The sequence below is a fragment of the Gossypium hirsutum genome, chromosome A04 (assembly GCF_007990345.1).
Source record: "Gossypium hirsutum isolate 1008001.06 chromosome A04, Gossypium_hirsutum_v2.1, whole genome shotgun sequence".
NCBI lineage: Eukaryota > Viridiplantae > Streptophyta > Magnoliopsida > Malvales > Malvaceae > Gossypium > Gossypium hirsutum.
The window spans coordinates 70,440,856-70,451,843 of record NC_053427.1 but is presented as its reverse complement, the minus strand read 5'-3'; the positions used below and the strand labels follow the sequence as shown (position 1 = coordinate 70,451,843).

The 10,988-nt window shown below is 35.6% G+C and overlaps 1 pseudogene; it reads right to left on the bottom strand.

Moving 5' to 3' along the window:
- Nucleotides 1-348: 348 nt before the first annotated feature.
- On the bottom strand, nt 349-2,382 carry LOC107948023 (2-methyl-6-phytyl-1,4-hydroquinone methyltransferase, chloroplastic-like; annotated as a pseudogene).
- Between the last annotated feature and the right edge of the window lie 8,606 nt (nt 2,383-10,988).

The window sequence follows — 10,988 nt, the reverse complement described above, 5'->3', positions numbered from 1 at the left end:
GAGTAAGATGGGATCATTAGGTAAGAACCATTGGTACTGAAGGTAAGTCGTTCAGTGCAAAAAAAAAACTGGGATCAAGTTGGCAATCATGTAGTTGAAGATGGACTGACGGGTGAAGCTGCCGCCTTTGGACTGAAGACAAAAATTGGAATCTAAAAGCATCTAGAGGCTGATGGATGTGTCGTTGGAGTAGTGGATGCTGGTGCAGTCCACGGCTAGACATGAACTTGAAGTGTTGTTGCAATGGTTGAGCAGCAAGCATTTGAAATTGTTCTTGATGGCACCGCAAGGGGCAGCAGTGAAGCAAAAGAGGGTGTAGCTGTGGTGATAACGGATGAAGTCTTTCCATTAAAATTGTGTTTGCTTCAACACCCTGTATGCTTTCTTGATGCCCTGTTGTGGGTTTGGCGAGTACTCTATGTTGAAAAAGACACAATACCATATTCTCATTTCTCAGTTAGAGACATTATCAAGCTATTATCTTTAAAATTCAAAACAAATCATGCATGCATAGCAAACCAACTAGAAAAACTACCATACCAATAGCAAGTTGACCTGCTGTCAAATGTAGTAGTTAATTTGGATCAATTCCACACTTAAGGAGCTTGTTTTCTATGCAATTTAGGATTTTATATTTCATTTTCGGTAATTAGGCCTTAGAATTAAATATTAATAAAATAAGTATTTTTTAACACATTTTGTAAGTGTTGTGACCCAATAGGCCAACACGGGCCTTAGATGCCTTAAAAAACCTAGTAGTTGAGGAGTAGAAGTAGATTAAAATTCTTTCAATTTTTTTAATAACTTAGTTGTTTTCCTCTTGGAATCAGTTTTGATCCAAGAGTCTATTTATTTAATTGAAGTATTTTAGTTTACTTGTTCTTGCATTCAATTTAATTCTTTATTCCAGTAAATTGATTTGCTACTTTGTTCCCCATTTGATATTCAATTCACGATTATTCAAATCTCTTCTCTCTTTCGAATCAATTGAGTTCTTCACATGATTCATTCAATTGAGATCGAGATTATGAATAACATGAGTGGCTAAATCCCTTAGGAAAGATTAATAAGTGGATGGGGATGAGATTAATAGATGATTTAGGGTTTTTCGAGAGGGGTTAGTTGGTATGAACTACATGTTCTTAAACCACTAGGATTGACAACCCTTAGAAGTTATCATAGGCTAGACGAGATAGGGAGATAAGTTGAATCGAGTAAATCGTAATTTATTCTGGTTGAGAATGTGAGGTCAGGAGATAAGCGAGTATCAACCAATCGATTAGTTAATTAGAGGCCAAGAGGTAATAATTGGTTAATGGGTAGCTAATCTACCCTAAAACCCTAATCCAAAGTTAGTTACAAACCCTGAAGCAAGTTAATCTTTCTGATTGGTAGTTACAAACCCTGAAGCAAGTTAATCTTTCTGATTGGTTTATTGATTTTTACCGTTTGTTTATTTTACTTATTTATTTATTCTCATTATTTATTATTATCTCATCAATCTATTTTATGGTTCATCATAATATAAGAATTAATTACTACTACTTAGACTGATTATTGTAAAAATGTTTTCATAATTTATTCTATCCTCCCTTGGTACGATCCTCGAAATACTCCCAAAGTTTTTCGTTGTACTAAACGACATTACAATTTGACCCTTGCACTTGCAGACACCATTGTTCTAATCTCTTATATTTTTGGTGTTGTATTTTCCTATAAACGATAACTCATTTATAAGTGGTCACATGTCAAATGCCAACTACCAAAATTTTACATCTTATAGTACTTTTCATGTAAACAAATAATTTTATAAGGGGGTTTGAAATATATTTTCTAGTAGACACGTACCTATTGACATAATTTGTAGGAAAAGGAAGATTTACATCACCTTCAATTATGTTGCATTCCTTGAAAGGCTCCATCTATTTAGATTCTGCAAGATGGTGTAGAGATTGGTTAAGCATTGTTAGCATCCACATGGTTAACCATGCCCAAAGTAGTGAAATCAGTTCCACCACCAACATTTACAACCACTATGTTCTTTTCATTGAGATCTGTTGGCTCAAGTGCATTATCCCTCATGTCTTCAATCCAGTAACCTAGGTTCATGATATGGTTATAGCCCATTGAGAGTAACCAGTAGAACCAAAATGCCTCTTTTTTGTGTTGTATGAATCTTGTTTGTGAAGTTGGCCTTGACACAGATAAGCTGTACCTCGAGGATATTGTCGTTCCTGGCTTGGATATCCTTGCACTATAGATTAAGCTCGCGCCGAAAAACTATTTCCCATGTAAACTTGACCCAAAACAACCAATACTTTTTGGGGTTACCCCTTGGATAAGAGTGAAGGCTTCAACTCCATTGAGCATGGAATAAGCCATAGATTAAGCCAAAAAAAAGAAGAAGAAAGAAACCATCGTGACCTGGTAAAAAAAGTACCTCCTCCATTAAAACTATGCAAAATAACATTAAATTCACTTGAACACTTCTGTCAAAATTCAGACAACTATTAATGTTTGGTGACCAAAATTTTTTATTTTGAGCAGTTAAATTAAAAGTTTAGTGACTGACCACCACCAGACGTGCGAATGTCAGGACTGGAAATACTGCAGCAAAAAGATATAGAATAAAGCAGTAATGTTCGCAAGTATACGGATCAAATTGTAATATAGTAAAGTATTCCGAGGATCGTACCCAATAAATTGTGGATTGGAGAAATTTATTATATAATTAATTATATAAAATAATCACTAACCTAATTGAGTCATGAATTAGTAGCATTGATGCAAAACTAAAATATTAATTAAGCTAATTAAATTAATCAACCTAAATTAACCTAATGAAATTTCTTATTCCTAGTGCCAACGATTCTCTCAGCCTATGATTGATTAAATACCTAATTAACTAACTAAGCCATTAATTATAATTGAGTCTTTATAACCCTTAGTAAGAATACCCTCCCGGTCTCAACTTTACTAAAGATTACCACCTAAGTTACCCTTCCATTCTCTTCCTAGGCATACGAATACCCTTCCAATCTCATGGCTTAGAATAAGTTATACTCGACAAGATACCTTTACGGTTTTACCTATCTAGATATCCTATTAGAGGCGTCATTTCCTAATATACTAAGTACTCTTGAATAAACACTCAATTTCAGATAAATACTAACTCAATTACTTAAGCAATTCTATAATAGGAATGTGTCAGATATAAATAAAACATGATAATTTATTCCAATATTCATACAAACATTAGTTGATCAGGCTAACGAAATATAAATAAATGAATAAAACAAATAGATAAGAGAAAGCTCATGAATAAATATAAGCGCGGTCCTGGAGCAATCTCCACTCGAAATTATCTTCAAATCGGAACAAGAAGAATCCCGACTAAGAAAACATAAAAATAAACTAAATGGAAAGTAAAGTAAAATAAAATTGTTTGTCTAAGTCTAGGTCTAATTAAGTCTCGCCCTCTAATGACATTATAAAGTTATTTATATAAGCATACATTAGGGTGTTAGGTGCCTAAAATGCCCCTAGAGGGATTAGGTTTTAATTAGGGCACAAAACCCTAAATGGTCATCCAAATTCGGTCGAGGGTTTCCAAATTTGGTCGTGACATCGAGGCACTCCTCATCATAATGTTCCCGCCGATATTTTCTTCCTATATTCGTCGCATCATCATGACGCACGGAAATCCCTTATCATGACGTGGGGTGGATTTCAACCCTGACAGCTTCGATGTTCATTGTTGCAACATGGACCGCCCTGTGTGGTAACACAACCATCATCCCTTGTGCTCCTTGACCTGAAATGGCATCCCACACACTCAAATGTCCTATTAGTCGTTCTCAAGGCCTGAATTGGCCTTATAGGCCGTCAAATGCGTAAAAACATTTATTTTACAAATAATTAAATCTAAACTACAAAAGTTGGAAATGTAATAAATAAACATAAAACAAATAGAAAACAAGATCGTTAAGTGCCGAAATGTACTAAAACTACCACCGAAATTGGTAACAAATTAGTGACCAAAATAGAATGTGAACAATAATTTAATAATCATTTCTGCACTTTACCCTAAAAAATACCATTCTAAACCTAGATTTTGTAGATCCCCTTCTCTTCCCCCCTCCGTTCTTAATACCTTTCTTTATGAAGTCCAATCTCTTCCTGTTATTGTAAGTCTTACAACCTATAAATTACAATTAACTTCACGAACATATGTACTGATCTCTATCAGAGATGCAATTTACTTCAAATATAACATCTCAAAATATTCTAAACTTAAAAACTCATAAGTACCCAATTTAGAAAACGTTTTAAAAAAGTGTAAGAACGTGTAGATTTTAGAGATTAATTGATTAAAATTTGAGAATCGAAAGGACCGACTTCATCTTTCATTTTCATATCTTGAGTCATTTTCAAGAATTTGCCAACTTGTATGAAAATTGATGTATTAGATATCTAGAATAAATGTGACATTTCACTAAATACAAATGGCGGATTAATAGACATTATTTAATACAATTATGATTGAAAAATATTCGTTAATTTCTTTATTATTAAATAAATTTAGCTAATTTAAAAAATAAAAATTTGGCACACAAGACCTGGTTTAATAACAAGGAATTTCTGAAAACTTTAAAGTTCTAGTATCAAGTTAGATTGAGTTTCAATTGAGTTCTAAGTATGATATTAGTGTATTTTATATTTATTTAAATAAATTCATATTTGATAATACTCTAGAACGACATATTTTATGTGCTAATTGCATGCTTACTTTGAGTATGATCCTACTAATTTGGATTATTTTGTGGTCTTTTATCTTTTAGGGACTAAATTGGAGGCAAGAGGAAACTTAAAGGAAAAAAGTACGGATTTGAAGATATAATGGGCCAACATGCTAAGAAAGAAAGAAGTGGTGCCAAAAATGCAAAAATGGAAGACCCAAGGACTAAAATACAAAAGAAGAGATTTTATAGCATAAGACTATTTTAATTTCAATTATATTAGGATAATTATTAAGGATTTTTGTTTAGATTTAATTTTAGGATTTATTTTCATTTTTTTATTTATCTTTAATTATCTTTATTTATTTGTATTTATCTTTTAGAATTTCATTAAGAATAGACTAGGCTTTCTAGGACTATAAATAGGGGATGAAGTGGCACATATTGGAAATCTCTTTTTTCTGTAATCACTCCCTCTCCCAAAAACTCTGCCTTTTGTTCTCTCCATCTTTTCTTCAATAAAAATCTCATATCTATTTTATTTATTTCTTTCCCAAAAATCATGAGCCACTAAACCAATCTAGCAGAAGGTTGTTAAAATTCCCCAAAAAGGTTCATGAGGCTTAGAATCCACGCTTAGCCTTACAGGGTATTCATCGCTTCTCCGCATTATAGGGCTGACGCTTCTGTCCATGTCCCTTAATAGGTGATCTTTTCAACTTGTGCAAGGAACGGCTGCTTTGTACGTTTTGGGAAGGTCACACAGTCAGTTCGTTGGCTTTTTACGTCAGAGGTTGGCCAATCCAAGAGACAAAACGGTGTGGTATTCGTCGTTGGGAAGTGGTGATCTAGCAGAAGATAGTCCCACAAAAGCGATTATTGGCTAAAGTCAGGTTCTGCCAAATCTTAAGTCTAAATCTTTGGAGCTGGTGGTCGTAGGCGTCCTCTTCCACTATAACTGGCTTATCCTGCTCGAGAAGGGTTACTTAAAAGCCAAGGATTGAACCCAAGGCGGAACGAGACAACCAGAGGCTGGAATCTCGCCACATAAGGAACTTTCTCTTTTCCCAACTCTATTTATTTTTTATATTCCTCATTTTAATTTCTACAATTTATTTAATTTCGCAATTTCAATTCACTTTAATTCTGTTTTTATTTTTCCATATTCTTAATTCTATTTTTTATTTTTCAGGAACGCAGGTTTTCTTGGCCAAGAAATTGTCCGGGATTTCAAGAAACGAGCATTCGTACAATCCGGTCCCTAAGGATTCGACCCTACTTCCCCTTTACTGTTATTTTTTCTATTTTACAGGGAATAGGATATTTTTGGTGCTCTTAATGACCGTATCAAATTTTGGCACCATTGCCGGGGACCGGTAACGTACTAATCTTGTTTTTTGTTTCTTTATGACCAGATCTACTTCAGGAACTCTTGCGTTTGATTCGGAGATTGAAAAGACTGCAAGAGCTAATCACAATGAAAGAAAGCTAAAGAAAAAAGTAGATAGCGGTGGTTGAGACTCAAAGTAATCCACCGCTAGAAATCAGAATCGATGACGAAGCAGAGTCTAGGGTTAACGAAAACCCTACTCAAACTTTTGAAGGCTAAAAAGTAGAAGTCGATTCCCAGAAGAAGTGCTTAACGCTAGGGTTGACGGAAACCCTAAGTTAGCACCTCAACTATGGCTCAAACAAGTTGGCAACTGGCCGAAACGCCGACAGAACAACCGCCACTATGCATCGTGCATCCTACTATGGATATTGATTTTGAATTAAAGTCAGGCTTGATTTAGCTACTACCAACTTTTCGGGGGTTACAGAGCAAAAATACCAGCAAGCATTTGAAAGAATTCCATATGGTTTGCCTTAGCATGAAACCTCAGGGGGTAACTGAGGATCAAATTAAATTGTGTGATTTCCTTTTTTCCTTAGCAGATTCTGCTAGGGAATAGTTATTTTATTTACCTCATTGATTTGTAACGACTTGGGCTGATCTGTCTTATTTGTTTCTCAACAAGTTTTTCCTAGCGTCATATGCAGTCGAGTTAAGAAAAGTAATCGTGGGAATAAGGCAAAAAGATGCAGAGTCTCTCTATGACTACTGGGAGCGATTTAAAAAGTTGTGTGAAAGTTACCCACAACACGGTATAACGGAATAGTCTTTACTCCAGTACTTTTATGAAGGCCTAAAACCCATGGAGATGAATATGGTAGACGCCGCGAGTGGAGGAGCGTTGGTCAACATGACTCCACAACAAGCAAGAGACTTAATCTCCACGATGGCTTCAAATCTCAGCAATTTCGAGCCAATCCTGAACCCCCTAGAAGGTTTCACCAGTTAAGTAATTCAACCTTAAAGGATAAAGTTGACAGACTTACTAAAATAATGCATTCTCTTATTGCAGAATATGTGCTACCCCTGAACATACAACTAATGCTTGTCTCAATTTGAATGATGATACTATGGCTCATTTAGATGCTGTGGGAAATTTTCTTGGGCCACCACAAAGGCGATACGACCCTTACGCTAATACCTACAACCCAGGATGGAGGGACCACCCTAACTTGAGTTATGGGGACAATCCACGATATAACCAGCCATACCAAAATCGGTTTCCACAACAGTCACAAGATTCAGGTAATTCTCTAGAAACTTTGGTCAATAAATTAGCAGCTAATATGCTTGATTTTCAGCAGAAAACCGAGGCATCTATAAGAGAATTGACCATATCAATTGAGAAATTGAACTCACAAGGGAAGCTGCCGTCACAAATAAAACCTAATCTAAGACAACACGCAAATGCAGCAACGTTACGAAGTTGAAAGGTATTGGAACCAATTTCTGATAGGAATATTGGCCAAGAAATCACCCAGGAAAATCTCGAAAAAGATGAACAGGTCCGAGTGAAACCCCTACTGCCAAAAATCCAACCTCCATTTCCAGGACGATTAAATCAGTGTCGAAAAGGTAAAGAAGACAAGGAGATTCTCGAAACATTCAGAAATGTCGAGATTAATTTTCCATTGTTGGATGCCATCAGACAAATTTTGCGGTATGCCAAGTTCCTTAAAAAACTTTGCACCAACAAACGAAAACTAACAGGTAATGAAAAGGTAAGTGTTGGTGAGAATGTATCCGCAGTGCTACAGTGAAAAATGCTAGAAAAATGTAAAGATAGAGGTATGTTCGCTATACCATGAAAAATAGGCCATTTGGGGATCAAGAAGGCCATGTGTGATTCAGGGGCCTCCATAAATGTTATGCCTTATTCTATTTATGAATCACTTAACGCGGGTTTTTTGACAAAGATAGGTGTCATCATTCAGTTGGCAGACAGGTCCATTGTGCATCCCGAAAGAGTCCACGAAGACGTATTAGTCAAAGTCAATGGGCTTATCTTCCCTGCAAATTTCTATGTGATAAAAATGGAGGAGGATAATGCTCCTGGGTCTTCAGACATCTTGTTGGGGCGACCTTTCCTTAGTACTACAAATACTAAGATTGACGTATGAAGCGGAACCCTCATGATGGAGTTTGACGGGGAGATCGTGAAGTTTAATGTTTATGGCACTATTAGTCACCCAAGTAAAGTCTTGGACATAAACCGTGTCAACATAATTGACTCATCAGTAGAAAAAACTTTTGAGTCATCTTATGGAGATAAATCTAATATGATGTTTGATTATTTTGAATCTGTTAATAAATTATTGGCTCCCATGAATACTAAACTTCTACATTCTATTGTGCAGGCACCAGATCTAAAATTAAAACCACTTCCCGAGCATCTCAAATGCATATTTTTGGAGAATGATGAGACCATTGTAGATTTAAAATGGATCAACCCTTTGGAGGAAAATATGAAACCAAAAAAAGGGGTGCAAAGACGATTAAACCCAAATATGGTGGATGTGATAAAAAAGGAGAATTTCCAAACCCATACGAATGAAAGAATTCAGCTGGAACAGCCCCAATACTAGTTGAGGCGTCAAGCTAGCGACGTTAAACAAGCGTTTGTTGTGAGGCAACAAATTTTTATTTTTATTTATTTTATCTTATTATTTTATTATTTATTATTTTCAGATATTAATAAAATTCTCTTCTTCTAGGTAAACCGAAACGAAGATAGGAAGAAAGGAGGAACGACAAATCAGCAGCCAAACAGCCCCTACTCGACACTTTTGGCCAGCAACTAGCGGATCTCATTGCCATCATACGCGAACGACAGTAATTACACGGGGAGTCCCTCTACACCTTTTTCTCCTATTTTGTTTATTCCACATCGAGGACTATGTGTTTTAAGTAGGGGGAGGCATTCTTCATTATTTCTGTCGTTTTAGATGCTGAATCTTTGTTGTTGATGCTGATTCAGTTTTTGTTGCCCATATAATTTTTTTAAAGAATATTTTACCTATTTTCATGCCCAAGAATTTGACCACGACTTGCCCACTGTTTTACCCACATGCATGATTCTTATCTACTGAGTTAATTATGATTTTACTTGATAGATTTTATCTCCATTGTTTTTTTCTTTTAGTTTAAATAATTATGATTAATGGAGTTAACCCTATCTTGATTTTGGTAAATTTGATTAAGTCTAAATACAAGAGGACACTTAATACAATTGCATGCTTAAAATATGTTCATGCTATTAAGGTGATTACTAAAACTTATTTTTGACACTTGATTGTTTTTTCTATGTCCTCCAAAATTAAAATTTCGTTTAATAATAATGTTTTCATGGTTATGAGTGCAGCTTAAGACGTGACTAGCTGAGTAACCGGGGTAGGATGCTTGGGTTGTCATCCTATTTCACGTCAAAAGGTTGTGTGAGGTGTTGGTAAAACTCCGCTAACTGGATTTAATTTTTAAGAATGTGTTGGGCTGAGCAACCGGGGTGAGGTGCTTGGCTGTCATCTCTCTTTGTGTCAAAAGGTTCGATATGTTCTTAAGAAAAATAAAAATTAGGAGTATGTTGGGCTGAGTAATTGGGGTGGGGTGCTTAGCTGTCATCTCTCTTCGTGTCAAAAGGTTTAATATATTCCTAAGTAAAAATAAATAAATTAAATTAAAATTCTATTAAAAAAGAGAAAAAAAAAGAAAAAAGGAAAGAAAAAAAGACATATTAATAAAGTGTGAGGACTAAAGGTAGAAACGAATAGGGTGTCTGTAACACCCCTATCCCGTGACCGTCGCCGGAATAGGTAAGGGGCATTACCGGGCTTGTAACTCATGTCAGAACCGTAAAATTTTGAACTTTTTCTTGAAATAAAGGTCATTCATTTAGATAAGTACTAAGCACGACCAGGGATAAAATTTAAACTTCTCTAAGTAAACATTCAAAAGATGCCATTTTCGCATGGCTTATATACATTAACCAAAATATTCTTCCGCCACTAGTCTATTTTATACATGCCATAAGATAATCCAAAACATAGCAGTACCAAACAGTGGATAGTGATAGTGTGACTAGTTGCTGACGATCCCCGAGCCTGTAGCTTCGCAATGAGATCTATAAAATAGAGGAAACAGAGTAAACGGAGTAAGCATTACAATGCTTAGTAAGTTTTAAGCAGTGTCAACAGATAACAATCAAATTATAACATAGTTGTTCGTATTTTTATTTTACTCTTCCTTCGGGCATACCATCCCTTTACCGAATATGCACATCTCATCATATACAATAGGCAGATAAACTTTCACATAAAAGTGAGCTCATGTGACATAGATATATCGTATGATTTCACATAACCTCTCACACTGATCCGATGTCACATAATCATAGGAATAGTCTCATAGATTGCTCTCGTATGCATCACTTAACTACCTTATGATTTAGTGCAAATCAAGCTCACATATAAACTTGGAGTACATACCTGTTTAACCTTTCGCATTGAATATATTTATAAGCAATTCTTATTACGAAGTCTTACCCGGACAAAATCCCCACACGTAGTCATCGGGTCTTTAGAGCTCGGATATAGTACGAGCACGAAGCTTACGGACATTAATCAGTGATAATATTCTCGCATAAAGCCTGCGGGGTTTTAACCCGGATATAGTACTGACACAAATGCCCTTCGGGACTTATCACATTTATACACTTTCACATCCATCACGTTGGCCACTCGGCCCTGTCACATATATACACTTTCACATTCATCACATCGGCCATTAGGCCTTATCACATATATACACTTTCACATTCATCACATCGGCCATTAGGCCTTATCACATATATATACACTTTC